This window comes from Ictidomys tridecemlineatus, chromosome 15, assembly GCF_052094955.1.
Source record: "Ictidomys tridecemlineatus isolate mIctTri1 chromosome 15, mIctTri1.hap1, whole genome shotgun sequence".
In the NCBI taxonomy this organism is placed as follows: Eukaryota; Metazoa; Chordata; class Mammalia; order Rodentia; family Sciuridae; genus Ictidomys; species Ictidomys tridecemlineatus.
The window spans coordinates 57,532,556-57,551,549 of record NC_135491.1 but is presented as its reverse complement, the minus strand read 5'-3'; the positions used below and the strand labels follow the sequence as shown (position 1 = coordinate 57,551,549).

The following is an 18,994-nucleotide window of genomic DNA, read 5'->3' as shown; positions in this document are numbered from 1 at the left end:
TGGGCCTCGCGGGACATACTTGAGTGCCGGCGAGGGGCAGCGCGATGACCACTGGGCACCTTCGCCTCCTTCTAGTGGGAACGTCCGAGGCACCCACCTGTGGGGAGTCCTTTGCTGACCACCGTGTTTAAAGTCACTTCTCTTTCTTTCTCCCTGCGTCCAGCTTCTCCTTTACTCTAGCCTTTCTTACTAGTGTCCGTTGTTATTTACTAGTTTAGTTATTTTTGCAGCGCTGAGTATTGACCCAAGGCCTCAATGGCTCTGCCACTGAGCTCACACCCCCCAGCCCGCTATCCCTGTTGGAAACCCGACAGGTTTTTATTCCTGGTGCCTCCTCGGGGCAGGCACACAGGCCTCAGTAAATTTGAAGGAATGAATTCCATCATCATCCAGGTGCCGATTGTCCTTGTTCTCTCAGGCTCCATCCTAGATGAGCCTTGAAGACAATATACTAAGTGAAAGAAGCGCACACCAAAGGACCCATAGCATATGACCCCACCTGTGTGAAGTGTCCACAACAGGCACCCCTAAAGCCAGGGAGCACATTCATGGTTCCCAGGGGTGGGGAGTTGGGGTTAGCGGGGAATGCTGTAAAGAATAAGGGACTTACCCCATATTTTTAATTGGTTCATTATAGCTGTACATAATGTTGGGGTTTGTTGTCACACATTCACACGTCAAATGATAACAATATAATTTGGTCCATATCATTCCCTTTTCCTTCCCTCCTCTCTCCCTCTGGGATCTCTGCTGATCTCGTTTCCATTTCCATGAGATCTCCCCACTTTTCCTTTTTCTCTCTAGCTTCCACAGATGAGGGAAAAATATATGAACCTTGACCCTCTTGAATTTGGCTTATTTTGTTATTATGTTAAGATGGCTTAACAGAATGCTCTCTAGTTTCATTCATTTCCTGCAAATGACATAATTTCACTCTTCTTTGTGGGTGAACAGGATAAGGGATTTCTTTAGGGGGAGTGATAAAAATGTTCTGAAATTAGGTAGTATTCATAATTGCACAATTCTGACATACTGTCCTAAAAACCACTGAATTGTATAAGAGGGGTGAATTTTATGGTATGTGAATTATATGTCTCAAGGCCATTATAAAAGCAAAACAAAACGAGTATTCCTCCTTGTTCTCTGATACATGCCTTCTCTGGAAGGATTCAGAGCTTCTTCCATTGTTGCATAAAACATGGCCAGATGGAGCCACTGAAGTGGCCGGAAACAAACAGATGAGGGGAGCCAGCATGGCCAGGGAACCCTGCAAGGCCTCCCTCTGTCGCTGCTATTCCAGATGCAGTGGGCACCTGAGCCTCTGCTCACAGAGACCACCTCTCCCCAGAGGCTGCCTCCTCCATGCCAAGGTAGCCACATCATCATCATCTCCAGTGTTGGGGAAGGACGGGGTGGCCTAAATCAAGCTCACTGGCTCTCTTCTGAGTGAGCTTTGCCTCCTGAGCCTCAGCATCCTCATCTGTGAACGGGTCAGTAACAGCAGGGCCAGTCTGCTCTGGTCTTCTGGTTCCCAGTTCAGCTCACTGTCTGTTATACCCTCCTCTCTGTAAAAACTTGCATTTGTGGGACTTTTTTGTTTCTTCACTTTTGATGATTGGGATTTTTGTTAAATATCATTCATTTGTTTAGAAACAAAAATTGATCCCGAGTGGTGGTGCATGGTTGTGGTCTCAGCCACTGTGGAGGCTGAGGCAGAAAGATTGCTTGAGTGCAGGAGTTCAAGGCCAACCTGAACAACATTGTGAGACCTGTCTCAAAAACAAAAGAAATGGAAATGCCAGGAATATGAAGAAGAAACTCCCAGGATTCCAGGAAGAGAGGCAAATAAGTAACTTAGCAATTAGCCTCAGTGCTATGAATGGGACCTAATCTCAGATTAGCCTCAGTGCTATGAATGGGACCTAATCTGTTTACAGCTGAAGAGTCTCTCTGCCTCTCCCTCCCCGCCCTATATATGTATTCACACATATATGTAAGCATAAATTGATTAATAGAAATATGTGAACCTCTTTTTATGGAATCTATCAAGATTAGCTAAAGACCATATATGTATGCGTGTGTGTGTGTGTGTGTGTGTGTGTGTGTGTGTATTTATATATATTAGCTGAAGGTATCTTAAGAGCTTGTAACTCAGCACTGACATCGGCCTTACCTTACAAGTGTTGAGTTTTGTTTTTTGTTTTGGTACTGGGGATTGAACCCAGGGACACTCTACCATGGAGCCACATCTCCAGTCCTTTTAATTTTTTTTTTTTATTTGGGACAGTGTCTTGCTAAGTTGTTTAGGGTCTGGCTAAGTTGCTGAAGCTGGCCTTGAACTTAGATTCTCCTGCCTCAGCCTACTGAGTCACTAGGATTGCAGGCTGTGTCACTGTGCCTGGCAGGTGTGAGTTCTTAATGAGGAGAAGACATGTAGCCCAGGTGGAGGTTAGAGACAGACCAAGGAGATCAAGCTCAGGAATCCACACATGACCTTGGCCTGAAAAGCATGTGACTCTGTGCACCTGATTTCATCCTTCATTTCCCCAACAATAAGTAAAAAGCCCTTCCCTTTTTTCTTTCAGTAACATTTCCCCCCCAATTAAAAAAGTAATGTGTGCTTCATGTGACTTAGAAAATATGGAACAGTCTATAAGAAAAAACCCCTACCCATGTCTACATTATCCAAAGGAAAAGAGTTTAATACTGTCTCTCAATATTTTCCCCTGACATAATTTTTTTTGGTACCATGGATCGAACTGGGGGGTGGGGGTGGGGCTTAGCAACTGAGCTGCATTCCTAGCCCGTTTTAAAAATTTTTAAATTTTGAAACAGGGTCTCACTGAGTTACTTAGGGCCTCACTAAGCTGCTGAAGCTGGCCTTGAACATGCAACCCACCTGCTTCAGCCTTCTAAATGGCTGGTATTATAGGCTTGTGCCACTGCACCTGGCCCCTTAGGTAACTTCTTCACTGTGACAATGATACCAGTAGGTACCTGAAGCTTACTGTGCACTAGGCGTCGCTCTCAGTCCCCTGCACTTCTTAACCCATTTGTCTCCTCCACCCTGTGATGGGGGATCCTTCCTTTCCCTGTTTACAGATGGGGATGCTGAGGCCTGGAGAAGTTCAATGCCATGCCCGGGGTCACAGAGTTTCTGTGGAGCAGAGCTGGGCTTTGACCTCCAGCATCTGCAGGCCTGGCTTGGCCCTCTGCACCACAGCGCCCCTGGGCACTGGAGAGCGATGTGTGCTCCATGCAGGGGGCTTGGAGCCCGTCACTACCCGAGAACAGCTGCCAGTGCTTAAGGATCAAGGGGCCCAACATTTCCCTATTCATATTCCCTAGGCATCATAAAAATATCAGGTGGTACATGCTCTTTGATAGCCTGTTCCCTCTTTGAAAATATGAGTTTTTCTCATGTCAATAATGTTCTATGATATAGTCCTAGCAGCTGAGTCTAATCGTTCAATATGGAGTACGCACTTGACCTTCCCTCCTTGGGCATCCCGCTAGTCCCACTGTTCTTTTTTTTTTTAAAAAAACTTCATTTAGTTATTTATTTTTATGTGGTGCTGAGGATCGAACCCAGTGCCTCACACATGCTAGGCAAGTGCTCTACCACTGAGCCACAACCCCAGCCCCTAGTCCCACTGTTCTAAGTAGCCCTGGGGGAAACGTCCTCACACATGCTTCCTTTTGCATCTCTCCAATGGGGAGTGGAAGAGCTGGGTCAGAAGGAGCATATATTTACAAGGGTGTAAACCATGCTCCTTCCCTAACAGAGGGTCCTCATGGGTGCCCACTGACAGTGGCTCCCTACTGTCACTCCTGAGATGCAGGAACCTTCAGATGGAACCAGGGCTAGTTCCACAGTTTGCAGTGCAGGATGAAGATGTGCCCCAAAGGGCAGAAAAAGGGACTGATGTTGTAGTTCGGTAGTAGACTGGTCACCTAGCATGTGGGAGGCAAGGCCCTGAGTTCAGTCCCTGCACCACGCACAAATAAGGAGGCAGGACAAAGCCCTTCCTCTCCTCTTCCTCCCTTTCCAGCGGGTTTCGCTCTCCATTTGATGCTCTGCTTCCTTGGACACCCCCACTGGTCCCTGGTCTGCACCTGTGATCTGGTGGGACTGGGGGTGCAGCTCAGAGGTAGAGTGTTAGCCTGGCACGTTCAGGGTACTGGGTTCCATCTCCAGCAACACATATGTGCGCGCACGCACACACACACACAGTCACAGAAGAGGACTGGGGCACAGAAGCCTATCAGCTGGATATGAGGAAGGGAGAATGAGAGGGAAGGTGGGCAAGGGGAGCCCAAGTCACGGTGATTAGCGCATAAGCCCCAGGCAAGATGCTGCAACCCTCCAGGTGACCCTGTGGCTTAGGGCTGCCTTTACCCCCACCGTCCAGATGAGGACACTGAGGTGGGAACTGCCCAAGACTAGTACGAGGGACCCAGGCTGAGACCCAAGACTAGTACTAGTACAGGTACCCTGGTCCAGGGAACAGTTAACGCACACTGGAAGGACCCCCAGGGCCGTGCCCACACCTGGTGCAGAGAGTGTCACTGAACCGAGGCTGGAGACCAGTACCTCTCGGGCCCCCTCTCAGCCCAGTGAGGCTCCCCAAGACGAGCGGGCTGCGAGGGTAGCCCGTGCTAACCTCCTGGAGCCGCAGCTCTGCGCCACCTGGCCTCTGTGTCCTCTTAGCTCCTGGAAGAGGAGGCTGAGCCCAGGGGCTGGAGCTGCACTCTAAACACCACTTCCTGCCAGCCAAAGGCTCGTCCTTGGCCCAGCTTGCCTCCCCAAGGCTGAGTAATCTAGAAAAATCGCAGCTGACACAAAGAAGCAGGCCTGAGGCCAACCCAGCTCACGTCCACACCTAGAGTTCCTGGCCCGCGCATTCCTGTAAGTCTAACTGTTAGACCCGAGGTCCCCACCTCAGATGCCTCCCGAGGGCCGGACCAGCAAATGGGCAGAGCCACGGTGGCGTCTGGGCCAGTCCTTGGGTGGCCCCCTCATCTCATGAGAGCAAAAGACCTCACTGAGGTGGCACGTGCCTCCTTCTCCTTCCTACAGCCTGTGACCTGAGCCCTGGCCTCCTGGCCCCTTGCAGTTTGAACTTCGCCTTCCTCGCCACCTGGCTTCTTGGTGACTTGGTTTCCCCACCTCCAAGCCGGGCAGCACCTGCTCCTCCCTCAGGGGCTGGGAGGTGGCTCAGTGGAAGAGTGCTCGCCTGGCACATTCGAGGCCCAGGGTTTGATCCTCAGCACCCCATAAAAATAAATCAACAAAATAAAGGTATTGTGTCCAACCACAACTGAAAAATAAATACTTAAAAAAGAAGAGCTAGGGGCTGGGGATGTGGCTCAAGCGGTAGCGCGCTCGCCTAGCATGCGTGCAGCCCGGGTTCGATCCTCAGCACCACATACCAACAAAGATGTTGTGTCTGCCGAGAACTAAGAAAAAATAAATAAATGTTAAAAAATTCTCTCTCTCTCTCTCTCTCTCTCTCTCTCTCTCTCTGTCCCCCTCTCTCACTCTCTCTTAAAAAAAAAAAAAAAAAAAAAAAAAAGAAGAGCTAAACGAATTAACACGACCGGACTTCCAACAGGGCCCGCTCCGCGACGCTCCAGAGGCACTCCCCGGGCACTGCCCTTTAGACGATGTTCTTTGGCTTTCCGGCCATCACTGCCCAGGTCCTTCACCTGCTGGCAGTGCCGCAGCCACAGCGTGGGCCCCGCACTTCATTCCTCTGTCAACTGGAGGAGTGAGGTGACCGGGAGACTTAGGGTTTGGAGGTTGTGGGCTGGGCGGGCTCCAGGCTCAGCAGGCAGCCCCGCAGGAGCCTGCCTCCTCTGGAGTCTTCAAATCTCTTCAGACTTCAAACAAGAGGACTAGCACAAAAGCACGGGAGCTCCCCAGAGCCCTTGGAAAGAGCTCAAGTGCAACCGCTGCAGATTCATTCACTGGGGTCCCCCACCCACCCCGCTGCTCCTGCACAGTACGGTAATGTAACAGTCCCGCAGGGCCAGGTGGCCTGTCATGCCAGCTACTCTGGAGGCTGAGGCAGGAGGATCACACATTCGAGGCCAGCCTGGGCAACCTAGCAAGACCCTGCCTCAAAAAAACAAAAACAAAACCAAGAACACCACAAGGGGCTGGGGAGGTAGCTCAGGGGAAGAGCACTCCTGGGTTGAACCCTTGGTAGGACAATCGGTAAATAAATGTCCCAAAGTATTCAGTGAGTCTGTGGGAACCCTGGCCATGCGTCCTCTTTGTTCCAGGGTCTTGCATTAGTCTAGGGTCACCATCTCCAGAAAGAACTGTGCTGTGGGAAATGGTCCCCACAGTCACACGAGGCTACTTCAATTTTGATTTTAGTCAAGACTCACATAAAGTCATAATTCGGTTTCTCAGCTGCACGAGCCGTGTGTCCTCGGCAGCCACACGGGGCCATGTTGGGTGGTGGAGAACGCAGAGCGTTTTTCTCAGCACAGAACGTGGCGCTGGGCCCCTGCCCTAGGGCAGCTCTAACTAGCCACGTGGCCACGAGCAAGCTACCCACCACTGTGGGCCTCAGTCTCCTCATCTGCAAGATGGGAGTTCAATCAGCTCATCAGCAAATGCAGATGAACATTGGCCACGGCCTTGTCCCCTCTCAGAAGTCATGACACTGAACGACACGGATTTCAAAGCACGGTCCTCGAGGAGAAAGGATAAGAGCATCGACCTCTGAGGGTGCTTTCCGGGACTGAGTGAGACGGAGCGAGAAAGGCATTCACCACGCCTGGCACATTCCAAGTGCTCAATAAGGAGCAGCTGCTATGGCGACAGCTCCTCTGCCCTGTTCCTGAAGACGGAAAACACCTAACATGCGTGCTGCCACTTTCATCCTGGACCCTGGCGGAGATTGCTAATTGGCCACTGCACGCTCCCCCTGAGCTCAGAGTCACTATAGCGTTCTAAGGTCGGATCACAGCAGCGTGGGCCAGCAGCACCGACAGACAGACAGACATGTACTCTCAGAGCTCCGTCACGCTTCTCAGCCTCACCTCCCCTGTCCCTGACGAGCTGCGTCCTGCATGATCCCAGAGGCAGGACCTTAGAGCCTGTCTGGGGTGCAGCTTAGACTCCTGCCAGAGCGTGCTCAGTACCTGCCACGGCTGAGCAGCTGCTCCTGCAGGAAGTGGCTTCTGGCTTGGCTGCCTCCGAAGGGGACTCTGGCCGGGTTCTCACCAGGGCTCCTGCTGCCTGGCGAGTCCTGTCCTCCTCTTTTATTCAGGAAAAACAGGTTGTTTCTAGGCTGGGCAGACAGCTTTGGCCCAAAAGGTCTGAGTGGAGCCCAGCCCCTGGTCTGAAGTGGGAGAGACATACTCTGAGCCCGTGATTGCAATATAGTCAGATAAAGAGGGGGCAGAGGCTGGCCTCCAGCGTGGGAACCCAAGGGAGGAAGGAACACAGGGTCCTGGGAGTCTGCTTCCCAGGGAGGTGTCCGTCCTGGACCAGGGTCCCTGCCACCCACAGCCAGACCCTTTGAACTGCCTGTCCTAGCCCCTGACCACCCCCACGGAGGGACTGGCGCAGAGGTGTCCTCTCTGCATCTTGAATCAACTGGGTTTTGCTTGTTTGGTTCCATCGATCCTTCAGCACAGTGCGCTGAGACAATGCTCGCTGCAAGAACAGTCTGAGTGCAACTCTTGCTTCTGTCACTTATCAGCTGTGCAACTTTGTGTAACTTACATATCCTCTCTGTGCCTCCCTTTCCTCTCCGTGAAAGGAAGGTCACAGTGGAGCCACCCTTAGAGGGAGCGGGGCACCTGACAGAGGCTTACAGCTGCCATCAGCTTCACACACGTTTCTGCCTCCCCAGAGGTTTTACTTCTACTCCGTGGGTGCGGCAAATTCCAAGCACTTTTTCTTTTCAAGTGCCTTGGCCCCGGGATAAAGCATATTTGCTCCTGACACACAACTAGAGGGAGAGGCATCTGGAAGGATGAGTGGGAGCCTGCCAGGCAGGGGAGGGAGGAGAGGAGACCTGGGTAGGCAGAACGGCGTGTCCAGGGGCGGGAGGAGGACGGCTTCGGAGTTCAGGCAGAGCCGGGCTGGCTGGAACGCGGGGTGCCCCAGGGAACAGCGGGGAGGGGGTGGGGGAGACCGAGGACTCCGCGAGCAGATCCCTTCCCTGGCTGGGTATCTGGTGTCGGGTGGTGGAAGCAGCGACATTTTGAATTCCACAAGGAAATCCTTGGTGAAGGTGAAGCTCCGAGCTCCCAACCCTCACCCTCCATGTGACGCTATGGGCCTCGAGGGTTGCTAGCGCTTTCCAGCCCCTTCCCGTAAGCTGCAGCGATGAGATGAGGCTGAGCTGGACCCAGCGGCTCTCCCGGCCCTGCTGTCCCCTCCTCTCCTTACAGGGTCCCCTGAGGGTCCTCCCTGAATACACCACGGTGCGGGGTCCCCATCTCAGACCCTAGGGCTTGGACCCTGACGTCCAAGGCTCTATGGGAGCAAGGAAGTGAACGGGAGGACCGTGGCTGACCGCGGTGGTCTTGGCCTGCAGTGACCCCTGCCCCCACCAAGCCTTCTTTCCTTAGTCCGTGTTACCCCCAAAGCGGATCCTGAGGCTGGGATTCAAGTTCAAGAAGTCAATTTGGAAAGTGCCGGAAGCACTTCCTCCCACAGGCAAGTCTGAGAGGCAGGGGGGCCTACACCTCAGAGCACCCCACGCCAGGCTGGGAGAGTTGGGGTACCGAGCTGCGAACCTGTCGGGGGTTAATCAGCCGCTCTCAGGGTTAATTAGCCTGGACGTCCAGCCCTGGAGCCGACTTCTGTGGGTCTGGGGAGAAGCCCTCAGGCCCACAGTTCACAGGGTTGAGCACCCCAGGTCCAGAGGCCCTGGCCCTGGGAGCGCTTCCTCCCCAGCGCCCTTCCAGAGCTTCTGCCAATGAAGATGCCCACCTGAACGGAAGGGGGCACGTCTGGTAGTGGCTCCCACCCCTCCGCCGGTCAAGCGTGGCCTGTGGGCGTTACCCCACACTGCCATCCTCTGGGCTGTGCAGAGGGTGGGTCCCTAGAGGGCACATCCCGGAGTCTGGTGCCCTTCACCAAGCCACCGCCGGAGCGGACTGAAGACCACAGTCCCACCACATAGGCACTGCCTCGAACCTGGATCCCTGGAGAGCCGTCCCTCTTCTGGCCTAGATGTCACCTTCTGGACAGTGAGAGAGCTGGCCTGCCCTGGCCTGGGAATGGGCTCCCTGACCCTTCCCTGTCCTTCGGATCATCTTGGCAGGCTGGCACCAGTACCGCCCTGCCATGCCCTCTCCCTGCCCAAGCACACCCTCCCGGGTCAGTCTCAGATTCATTTCTTTCTCTTTTCTTTCTTCCTGTTAGAAACTGACCCCAGGGCCTGTGCGTGCTCAGCAGGCGCCCTGCAACCCAGCGACACCCCACCTCCATGAGTTCTTCACATTTTAAAGTAAAAAATAATTCTCACTATGAGATCCTGAATCTGGAGTGCCCCCCAAGGCTCATGTGTCGAAGGTGGGTCCCCAGTGCAGCAGTGTTCAGGGGAATTGGGGGAAGTGACTGGATTAATCCATCCAGTGGTCCATGATCCGAGGACTAGTGCCAGGGGGAGGAAACTGCAGGAGGTGGGGCCTGTTGGTTTCAGCCAATGGGGGCACCATCAGCAGATGGGGGCGTGGCATTGCCCACTGTATTCCCCTCTCCCTGCCTTGGGCTGAGGTTCTCCAGGGGCCGGGTCATGCAGGTCCTTCCCTGGCCACAGCTCCTGCTGGGCCGACCTGTAACACAGAAATCATTCTCTAGTTAGAGAATAGAGCTGACCCTTCACTCAAGACAAGGCAGTAGAGCAGAGAGGCTGAGCTCAGCTCCAAGCAGCAGACCAGAGGGGGCTTTATAGCCGCAGGCCCAGAGGGGGCTCCCTGGATGGGAAGTTACTAGGAGGCGAGGCCAAGGGTGGGACTCAAGGTGGCCTTCCCAGGATCCTCTGCTAAATAAAGCTGCCCCAGCAGGCGGAAGCCCGGCCAGGGGCGGAGGTCAAGAGGAAGGCTCAGGGGCCTGAGTGCCCTCTGGCCTGGGGAGGAGACCCTGATGAGGCTCCAGTGGCCTCCTGCCTCCTCAGGCCTGGCGTCTACCGGTTCCCACCCTCGCTAGCCCCTGGGGGTTGGGTGGTCAGTGGTGACTTCCCAGCTCATCCCTCTAACTTAGCCCTTATCTCAGTTCCCTTCAGAGTCCCCCTGATGTGCCTCCTCTGTGCTGTCAGTGCCCCCACTCAGACTTCCACTCCATGTGTCTGTCCTTCTCCCGTCTGCCCGCCAGCTGCTGCTCTGCACCCCGCCCTGCACTGGAGAGCCTGCCCCCCAGGAGCCACCAGTCCCAACCCCAGAGCGCTGCGCAGTAGAGGGCAGGTAGGGTCTGCCGTCCGGGGATCTGGGCTGAGGCCTGGCTCTCTCGCTTCCCAGTGGACACCTGGCTGAGCCTTGGACTCTCCATTCATAAAGTGGGCACATGATACTGGCCCTGCCAATCAACCCGTGTGTGCACTGTGTCTAATGATGACGTGGCTGAATGAGAGAGTGAGCGGACAACTGGATGCAATCAGGGGATACCTGAAGGAGCTCCCTGACTTCTGTCTAAGCGCGTTTTAATCTTGAGGCACCTCTTTCTTCAGTGCCCTTTAAATGGACCTCCCTTTCATTGGTCGGCTAGGTTAGCAGATGGGTCGGGTCTTGTGTGCGACTCCAGCCAGCCGAGCCCTCTTCTGCACACAGCTGCACGTGTACCTAGACTTGTTTACTCCCGGTGCCATTTGTGGCCACTGGGCTTATCACTGCCATTCACTGACTTAATTAACGGCACATACATTGTGTAACATGAGGTTGCCAAGAGAGAACGTTGTCTTTATGAGGCTCGGAGGGAACGAGAGGGCTTAAAGATGTTTCCCAGGCACGCCAACCGGGGACTAGGTGGGAACAGGGGCATTCGGGGTGCGAGGCGGGGCTCGAGAATCCTGGGAAGATTCCGGCTTCCTTCACTTGTCCAGCTACTGTAAAGCCCAGGAAAAGAGAGGCAGAGGGTGGTGGGTGTGATCTCTTGGAGAAGAAAGCTAGAAAGCCTGTTTCAGTGGACCCTCGGGCACATCAGGGAAAGGGAACAGGTAACCTGTGGAGCAGAGTCGCCATATGCAGCCACAGACTTAAGCCTTATTATAGTCATTGGATGAACCGGGCGGGGGTGTCTTTCAATTGAGGATATTCCTTTATCTACTGTGTGCTGCTGTCACAAGCCGCTTAAAGCCCTGGGGTCGTTCACTGGAGCTAAGGTGGCAGGTGGGCGTGGCTCTTTATTTGCATATCGTCCGCATTGATTTCTTTCCCTTCTCTACTAGATAATAAACATTTCAGAGAAAATTGTACGTGTCTGAAATCATATTTAAAATGTTCTAGAGAAAATTACTGCTTAAAGGACTTCTGCAATAGGTTTTGGTTTTTTGCTTTTCTTTTTTTTTGGGGGGGGGAATTGTTTGTTGTTGCTTTTTATTTGGTTTTGATAAAAAAAATAAAAACCCAGATTTTCATAGATTATTTGCTTAAATTCAGGCAGATACACCAACATGTTTCTGCCTGTGAGGAATTCGCAGCCTGTTAAGGGTAGAAGTACAACGGGTGACACAAAACCCTTTGTGTTCCTGGACCTTCTTTGTCACTACCAAAGCAGAAGCTGGTTCAGAATGGCAGCAGACTCTAGGTCAAGAATGGACTCCGCCGAGCCCCTGGCTGAGGCGGAGAGCTTGCTGCCTCCCAGTGGAGCCCATGCTCTGGTCACTTGGGAGAACTTTGTACTGAGCCCAGCACATGGCTAGTAGCTGCCACCATCTGTGGAGGCCCTGGTAGGATCACCATCTGCTGCTGCAAGACGGCTCCCTCTGGAGTGGAGCAGAAGTTCCCCTGACTCAGGTCCCCCTGAAGCCTCTGTCCTGAGCGTGGCTGGGCCCAGGGCTTCCTGTCCCCTCCTGGTTTCCTCTGGACGGTGGAGCTCCCCGTTCTCCAGGTAAGAACATACTCTTTATTCCCTTGTTCTGGGTGACGGTCCCCTGGAACCTGCTAGAGCTGTCCCTCCCCTTGCTGTGCCTACTCGGAATTGTGGGGGGTGGGTGGGGAGGGGGCTGGGGGAAAGGCCTGGCCCCTGCAGGCTGCATTCCGGGGCTCCCCTCAATGGGAGCCCCTGGTGGAGACTGGTGGGAAGGAGGACGGAAAGGCCGGGTCTCTACCCTTTTCTGGAGTCAACCTCCATCCGCCACACCTCTGTGCCCAAGCTTCCTCAGGTGACCCAGCCCTGGACTGTGGTGTCCCCTCCTCTTTCCTCCCAGCAGGGCGCTGGTGGCTGATCTCTGTGCTGTGGTCCATGTGGGGGCAGCTTTCATCGAGCTGCTCTGCTCCTCACCCTCCCACCCGGGCGGCCAGTGCTCTGCATCTGTGCACCCGAAGGCCTATCAGTAGCTCGCTTTGCCGTGTGCAGCTCACGCTGGGCGCCACATCTAGCAGCGCGGTCTCAGGTTGTGCGCAGACGTGCGGAGTTGGGGGTCTGGGCTTTTAAAATACCAGTTGCCTGTGTAACTGCCACGCGGTCTCCACAGGCGATCCTGAACGCGCTCTCCGTGGGCGTGCCGTTCAGAGCAGGGGACAAGCTCAGGAAGGCACAGCGAGCCAGGGCTGGGCGAGAGCCTGCCGGGCCCTGGACCTCGCTGCCCGTGCGGCCCCTCCTGGCAGCTGGGTCCCGGGTCAGGTGCCAGGGAGCGCCGTCCTGCAGCCCTTCCCCGCCCGGGTCCAGTGCCCACAGCTTTGTCTTTCAAGGAGTCTCCTCGGAGGTGGGCTCTGATTCCACATCAGAGTTTCTATAAATACCCACTCCGCAGGGACACCTGCTCCCGTGACAGCCACCTGGCTGAGAAAGCGAGTTTCAGGTTATGTTTATCCGATCTCTGTTTATAGCTGAGCTGGGATTTTGTTTTGTTTTTAATTTGTAGCTGCAAGGAAAAGCCAGGAGCCAGGCCAAACCCCTGAGGTGGGCCAGCTGGGCTCAATGGCATCTCCAAGGCGTCCAGCCCCCTGCCTCAGCTCCCTGGTCTGTGTGGTCAGGTGCAGGCTGCCGGGCCGATGCGAGCGTTGGTGGCAGTGCTGTGCAGAGTGACGAGGCCTTGCTCGATGACAAGGTTGCTGCGTGACCCACGCGAGTAGAACAGGCGGCTGCTCTTCGTGCCGGGTGGTGTGCCTTGTCCACAGGGGCCACGGGGGCTCCGAGGAGGAGGGCATGAGGGGCTCCTGCAAGCTGCCGTCCCGGTCCCTGCTCACTCTTCCCTTCCTGGCTCCACAGCAGGTCTAAAAATCCTGGGGGGCTGGGGTGTAGCTCTGCGGTACAGTGTGCCTCGCATCCACAGGGCCTGGGTTCCTCACCACCATCTCTGTGTCTGTCTCTCTCTCACACACTCTCACACACACACTCACTCACACACACATGTAGGCACCATCTTTCACCCCCCAGGCCCTCCCCAGCCCCTCCTCCTCCGCTCCTACCATTGCAGGTCTGGGTCACATTTGACCAATGCTGATGGCTTTCCGGCTTGTCCACTTTCTGTTGCTATAACAACAAATACCTGAGACTGGGCGGTTTACAAAGGAAAGAGGTTCACATAACGGAGCTGGGGGCCAGGAAGTCCAGCACCTGCTCAGCTTCCGCCAGGGCTTCTGGTGGCGAGCAGAGGGCAGTGGGCTGGCCGGGAAGAGGCGGGACACTAGGGGCGGCCTTACCTTATTGTGGCCGCCCTGGTGAGAACTAATCCTGTCCCAGGGGAAGGAGCCTCCTCTTGCCAGCAAGGCCTTAATCCTCTTAGTGACCTAATCACCTCTTAGAGACCCAGCGGCCACCCGGCACCATTATGCTGGGGGCCACATTTCAGCACCAGCCTTGAGGGGGGCAAACCATGTTCGGACAAAGCAGGGCCCTCCTGGGTTCCCTCCTCCCTCCCCCTCCCTCACCCCGCAGCCTCTCAGCTGTGCCCACAGCCTGGTCCCACTGCAGACCCTGGCCTCCAACTCGGTCCCTGGGCACAGTCTCTGTCCTGGGTCTCAACCTGCAGGGCTGCTGGACAGGGCCACTTCCAGGCTCAAATGCCACCTGTTCACTCTCCGCCTCGCCTCCCTCCCACTCACCAGGAGTTCCGGCCCCCACCCGGGAGCGTGCCTTGATTTTTTTCTTTTTAGGTTGAACATTCGTTTTCCAGAGCATGTTCACCAGGTCACCAACCAGCACCTCCTCTAACCGCAGGAGGTCCGCATGGACCCGGGGAAGCTCCACACTCATCACAAGTCACTCTGAACCTTCTCCAGGCAGTGGTTTTGGGCGTTCAGATCAACAGGCGCACACCGTGGTCTCTGTGTCTGGCTTTAGGTTTTCAAGTTCCTCGGGCGGGCCGCAGCCCGTCTGCACGTCTTTCCTTTGTGGCCCCATAATACTCCCCTGGGTGGGTGCGTCCCGTTTGGCCTACCTGCTCTTAGCCGATGGCACTGGAGCTTCCCCTGGGGACTCTTATGAGCAGTGTCACTATGAATATTTACACGTGAGACCTTAGTGGATGTGTTTCTGCTTTTCTCGGGAACAAGCCTGGGAACTCACGAGGCACGGGGCGGCTCTGAGGTTTACTGTGCTGAGAAACCATCAGTCTGTTTCCTCTCTGTCTTTCCTCTCTCTCCTGGGGATCGGACCCAGGCCCCTTCCCGTTTGTAAACAGGTTGCCTGCGCCTTCCTGGTGGGGCTCTGCGTGGATCTGGACAGTGACGCTGGTCAGACACAGGATCTGCCCACTCGGTTCCCGGTCTGAGTGGCCTTTTGACCTTCTTGCGGTGCCCTTCGGATCACACACCTTTTTAACGCTGATGGAGCTCAGAGCCTCTGATTCTCTGGCCACTTCAGTTTGGGGGTAGAATCTGAATCCTTTCTCAGTCCACCGTGGGGAAGATTCACGCCAGTGTGTCCACAGAAGAGTCACCCCCACATCCGAGCCGGGGCCCGTGACCCGTCTGGATTCACTGGTCTGTGGTGAGAGGGAGGGAGTCCGCCCTCCTCCTTCCCTTGTGACATTCGTTTTTCTTATCAACATTTGTGACGATTCTCGTCCACTGCACTGTCTCGGCACCTCTCTGTTGAAGACCAACTGATCATAAATGTGGGGATCTACCTTGGGCTCCACCTGTTGCTCTCTGCTTTTCCAAGTTCACCTCCTTGACTCTTCCTCCTCGTGCTGCATCCAGCTGCTCCATAACAGAGAACTGGGTCTGTGTGGGGCTTGTGTGGCTCACGGAGCCGTGGAGATCAAGAGGGACACTGTCTCTGTCCCCGTGGACCTGATGTTCTTCCAGGAATGGATAGGCAAAGTGCAGAGCAGACGCGTACTAAGAGGCGATTTCAGGTAGTGGTTAGTGGGTGCGGGAAGACAAGACACTATGTGGCAGAGAGGGGCTGGTGGAGAAGTACAGGGGGTCTTCTTCCACAGCGGAGTGCCGGGGAAGGCCACTCTGAGGAGCTAACATTTGAGAAGGGGAAGTCAGCCACACAGATTTGGGGGTAAGGTGTGCCAAGCAGAGGGGCAGAATATGGCTGAAGATGAAACTGATCCACTAAGGAGGGCAAACAGAGGCATGCAGAACTGTCAAGCCACAGCCTTGATTAAACTGTGCCTGAATTCCACCTTGGACTTTTTATTCCTTGGGTTAGAATTGACTTTTCTGTCCACACTGAAGCACACATTAGACCATAAGCTGCGTGAAGGTTGGGGAATAATTGTCTGGCTCAACTTTGCCTGCACTCAGCTCTTGTAGGTCACATTTTAAGAGGACCACCTCTTTTGCTTTTCGTAAACCACTGGAAGGCTTGGTGCTATTGTGCACAGCAGCCAAGACGGAACTGAATCAGGGTCCCCCTTTGGGTGTGGACGCTGCTCTGAAGAGGAACTGACCCACGAGGAAGGCAGAACAGAGAGGACCACTTTTTCCAGGAAAATCTTTCTTAGAGCCTGTGTGGCGGGTTCATTTACTTACATGCCTGTCCCTACAGGCGGGTGAGCCTGTGAGGTGTCCTGGGCCATCACAGGCCCAGTGCCAGGAACACAGAAATGAAGGACTGACTCCACAGATGAGTGTGCTGCCTATTAATTCTCTCTCTTTCTGAGGTACTAGGGGTTGAATATGGGAAGTGCTCTGCCCCAGACCTTTAAAACTTTTCTAAATTTTGAAAGGGTCTTGCTAAGTGGAGGCTGGACTTGAACTTGCGATCCTCCTCCTGCCTCAGCCTCCCGAGTAGCTGGGGTTACAGGCAAGCGCCGCCACGCGCAGCCACAGTATTTATTGCTAGTGTGCAGTTCTTTCCTGACTTCCTCCCTCCCTCCCTCCCTCTCTCGTCCCCTCCCGCCCTCCTTCTCTCTCTCTTCTCTTTCTCTTCTGCCTTAGCTGGGCAAATGGACAGCAAGGTGCTCCAGAGCAGGGTTCCCTTTAAAGTCAATGCTTCTGCGAGACTTGAGAGGCTGAGGCAGGAGGATCACGAGTTTGAGGCCAGCATTGACAACTTAGTGAGGCCCTAAGCAAGACCCTGTCTCAAAAATTAAAAAAGTAAAATAAAATAAAAAGGGCTGAGGATATAGCTCAGTGGGAAAACACCCCTGGGTTCCATCCCCAGGACCCTTCCTCCCAAACAAAAAATTGATGCTTTTACATCTTGAGTCCAGTAGAGGGCGCCCACAACAACGAGTAGAAAGAACAAGGGACGGTGGGGCAGGAGCAGGCTTCCCAGTTGTCCACTGGTCACAGGGCTCTTCCAGGGAAGCTGACCTGCCCAGATACAGGGGGTGTCAAATTCATGATGCCAGCCCCTTCTTTTTGGTGGCAACTTAATATTCTTAATAGATAATGCATTCACAAGGTTCCAAATAAAATTAAAAGATAAATAGTAACATTTCCGCCCCCTCCGTGGGCTTTTTGCTTTGCCTCCTCAGCAAGTGCCATTGTGATTGTTCTCTTGAGTGCTTTTTGAGAAGGTTTAATGCACATATCAACAGGTATGAATGTCTATTTACCCGTGCTCCATTTTACCCCAAAGCAGCAGTGTTCTGAACACGCTGTTCTGTACCTGGCATGGTTTATGTGCCAGATCTTGTGGAACATTCCATATTGGCATACGGAGAGGGTCCTTGTTTTTCTTTCACAGCTGCGTACTCCTCGTGTTGCACCAGTCTCACCATCCACTCGCCCGTCCACCACTGATGGGCAGTTGGGCTATTCCTGTCCTTCTGCTGTTAGAAATGAACCAATACAAAACCTTGAGTATATATTTTTTAAAATATTTATTTTTTAGTTGTAGTTAGACACAAACACTTTTTTATTTTATTTGTTTTCATGCGGTGCTGAGGATCAAATCCAGGGCTTCGGACGTGCTAGCTGAGCACGCTACCTCTGAGCCACAACTCCAGCCCTTGAATATATTTTACATGCGTCCAAAGGTATCTGTAGCAGGACTCTGTGCTTCAAGTGTGTGTGAGAATCACCCTTGGGGTTTTCAGAAGTTCCACCACCCATCGTCAGAAGCTCTGAGAGGGAGACCAAAGCATCCTGGGGATCCCAGTGTCCAGCCAGGGCTGGGTAGCCTGACCCCCCAAGGCCATAGAGATTTAAAGATGTACCAGATATGGCCAAATGGCCTCCGCGGGAGGAGGTTTGAGGGGGTGGAGTTTTGTCAACTCAGGCTCCTACCAGCAGGGTCCACCAGGGCTGGGTCTTCATCTCCTGCCAATGAGACTAGCCAGAGTCTGGTTTTTGCCAGCCTTCGTACGATTGATTATTATTTTTATAACTGGGGCTGGAGTTCAGGGCCTCACACATGGAAGGCAAGGGCTTGGAACTTTTTTTTTTTTTTTGGTGCTGGGGATTGAATCCAGGGCCTTGTGCATGTGGGGCAAGCACTCTACCAACGGAGCCAAATCCCCAGAAGGCAAGTGCTCTCCACTGAGCTGCACCCCCAGCCCTAGAATTATCTTCCAGGTATCTCAGTCTTGCTGACTTTTTATTTCTCTTATCAGGGATGAAGCTGAGTATCTTTTCATGTGTTTCAAGAGTTGTTGGATCTGCCTGGTCACATCTGGTGCTCATTTTCCTTCTTTAGGTTGATCTCTCTAGATGATAAAAGACCAATAGTGGTGAGCATTTTGCTGCTTTGTCTCCCTCCCTCCCTCTCTTCTGTGTTGGGTAGGTGGTGTTGGGTAGGCAGGTGATCCACTCCTGGGCTACACCTCCAGTCCTAACAATTCCAATATTAATTTGCATGTTGTCCCTAACCTTCTGGGTTTCTGTTTGGGATTTATTTTAATTACTTAGTAACAATGATTTTTAAATGAATGATAATATATATTCTCCCTGTGTCACTCCACCTAACCCTAAGACTCACCAGTGACAGTGGTCTGCTCTTTTCCCTGTTCCATGAAGGTCCTCAGAGGTCTCAAGCTGGCCCAGTGGCCAGAGCGGGAAAGTGGCAGCACCAGAGCAGTCCAAGAGCCTGGGCTCCAGGTCCAGCCTTTTACCTGCCTGCAGGCTGTGAGTGGACTTCATGGAAGGGCTGGATGAAGGAACAGCAAGAGAGGATGAGTCAGCTCTTGATCCCACGGGGAGGTAAGTCATGAATGCAAATGACCAGAAGACAAAGTCAACAGTGATCCCACCAGCATTTTGGAAGCAGTCCACTTTCTCCCCCCTCCTATTTAAAATGCTCAGTTCTTTCCAATTCCTCCCCACCCAGAATCCACAGCACCAAACACTGGGGTGGGGGCAGCGGCCAGCCTGTCTCCTCTGGTTTGCGGCATTATGTCATCCACTTGGAGGTGTTGGGGGGGGGCGCTCTAAGGCCCTGCAGCCTTGGGGGCAGGGG

General features: G+C 53.8%; 2 long non-coding RNA genes across 3 annotated transcripts; both read left to right on the top strand.

Moving 5' to 3' along the window:
• Positions 1-2,770: 2,770 nt before the first annotated feature.
• Positions 2,771-5,492, top strand: LOC144370935 (uncharacterized). Its single transcript, XR_013431062.1, has 2 exons — positions 2,771-4,909; positions 5,081-5,492. It is a non-coding gene; the product is annotated as an uncharacterized LOC144370935 (long non-coding RNA).
• Positions 5,493-8,093: 2,601 nt separating this feature from the next.
• On the top strand, positions 8,094-18,981 carry LOC144370934 (uncharacterized). Of its 2 annotated transcripts, XR_013431061.1 has the most exons (7): positions 8,094-9,222; positions 9,398-9,547; positions 10,250-12,079; positions 12,399-17,135; positions 17,285-17,576; positions 18,153-18,269; positions 18,556-18,981. It is a non-coding gene; the product is annotated as an uncharacterized LOC144370934 (long non-coding RNA). The 2 variants fall into 2 exon arrangements; XR_013431060.1 differs by having other exon boundaries at positions 8,097-9,222; positions 13,056-17,576.
• Positions 18,982-18,994: the final 13 nt, after the last annotated feature.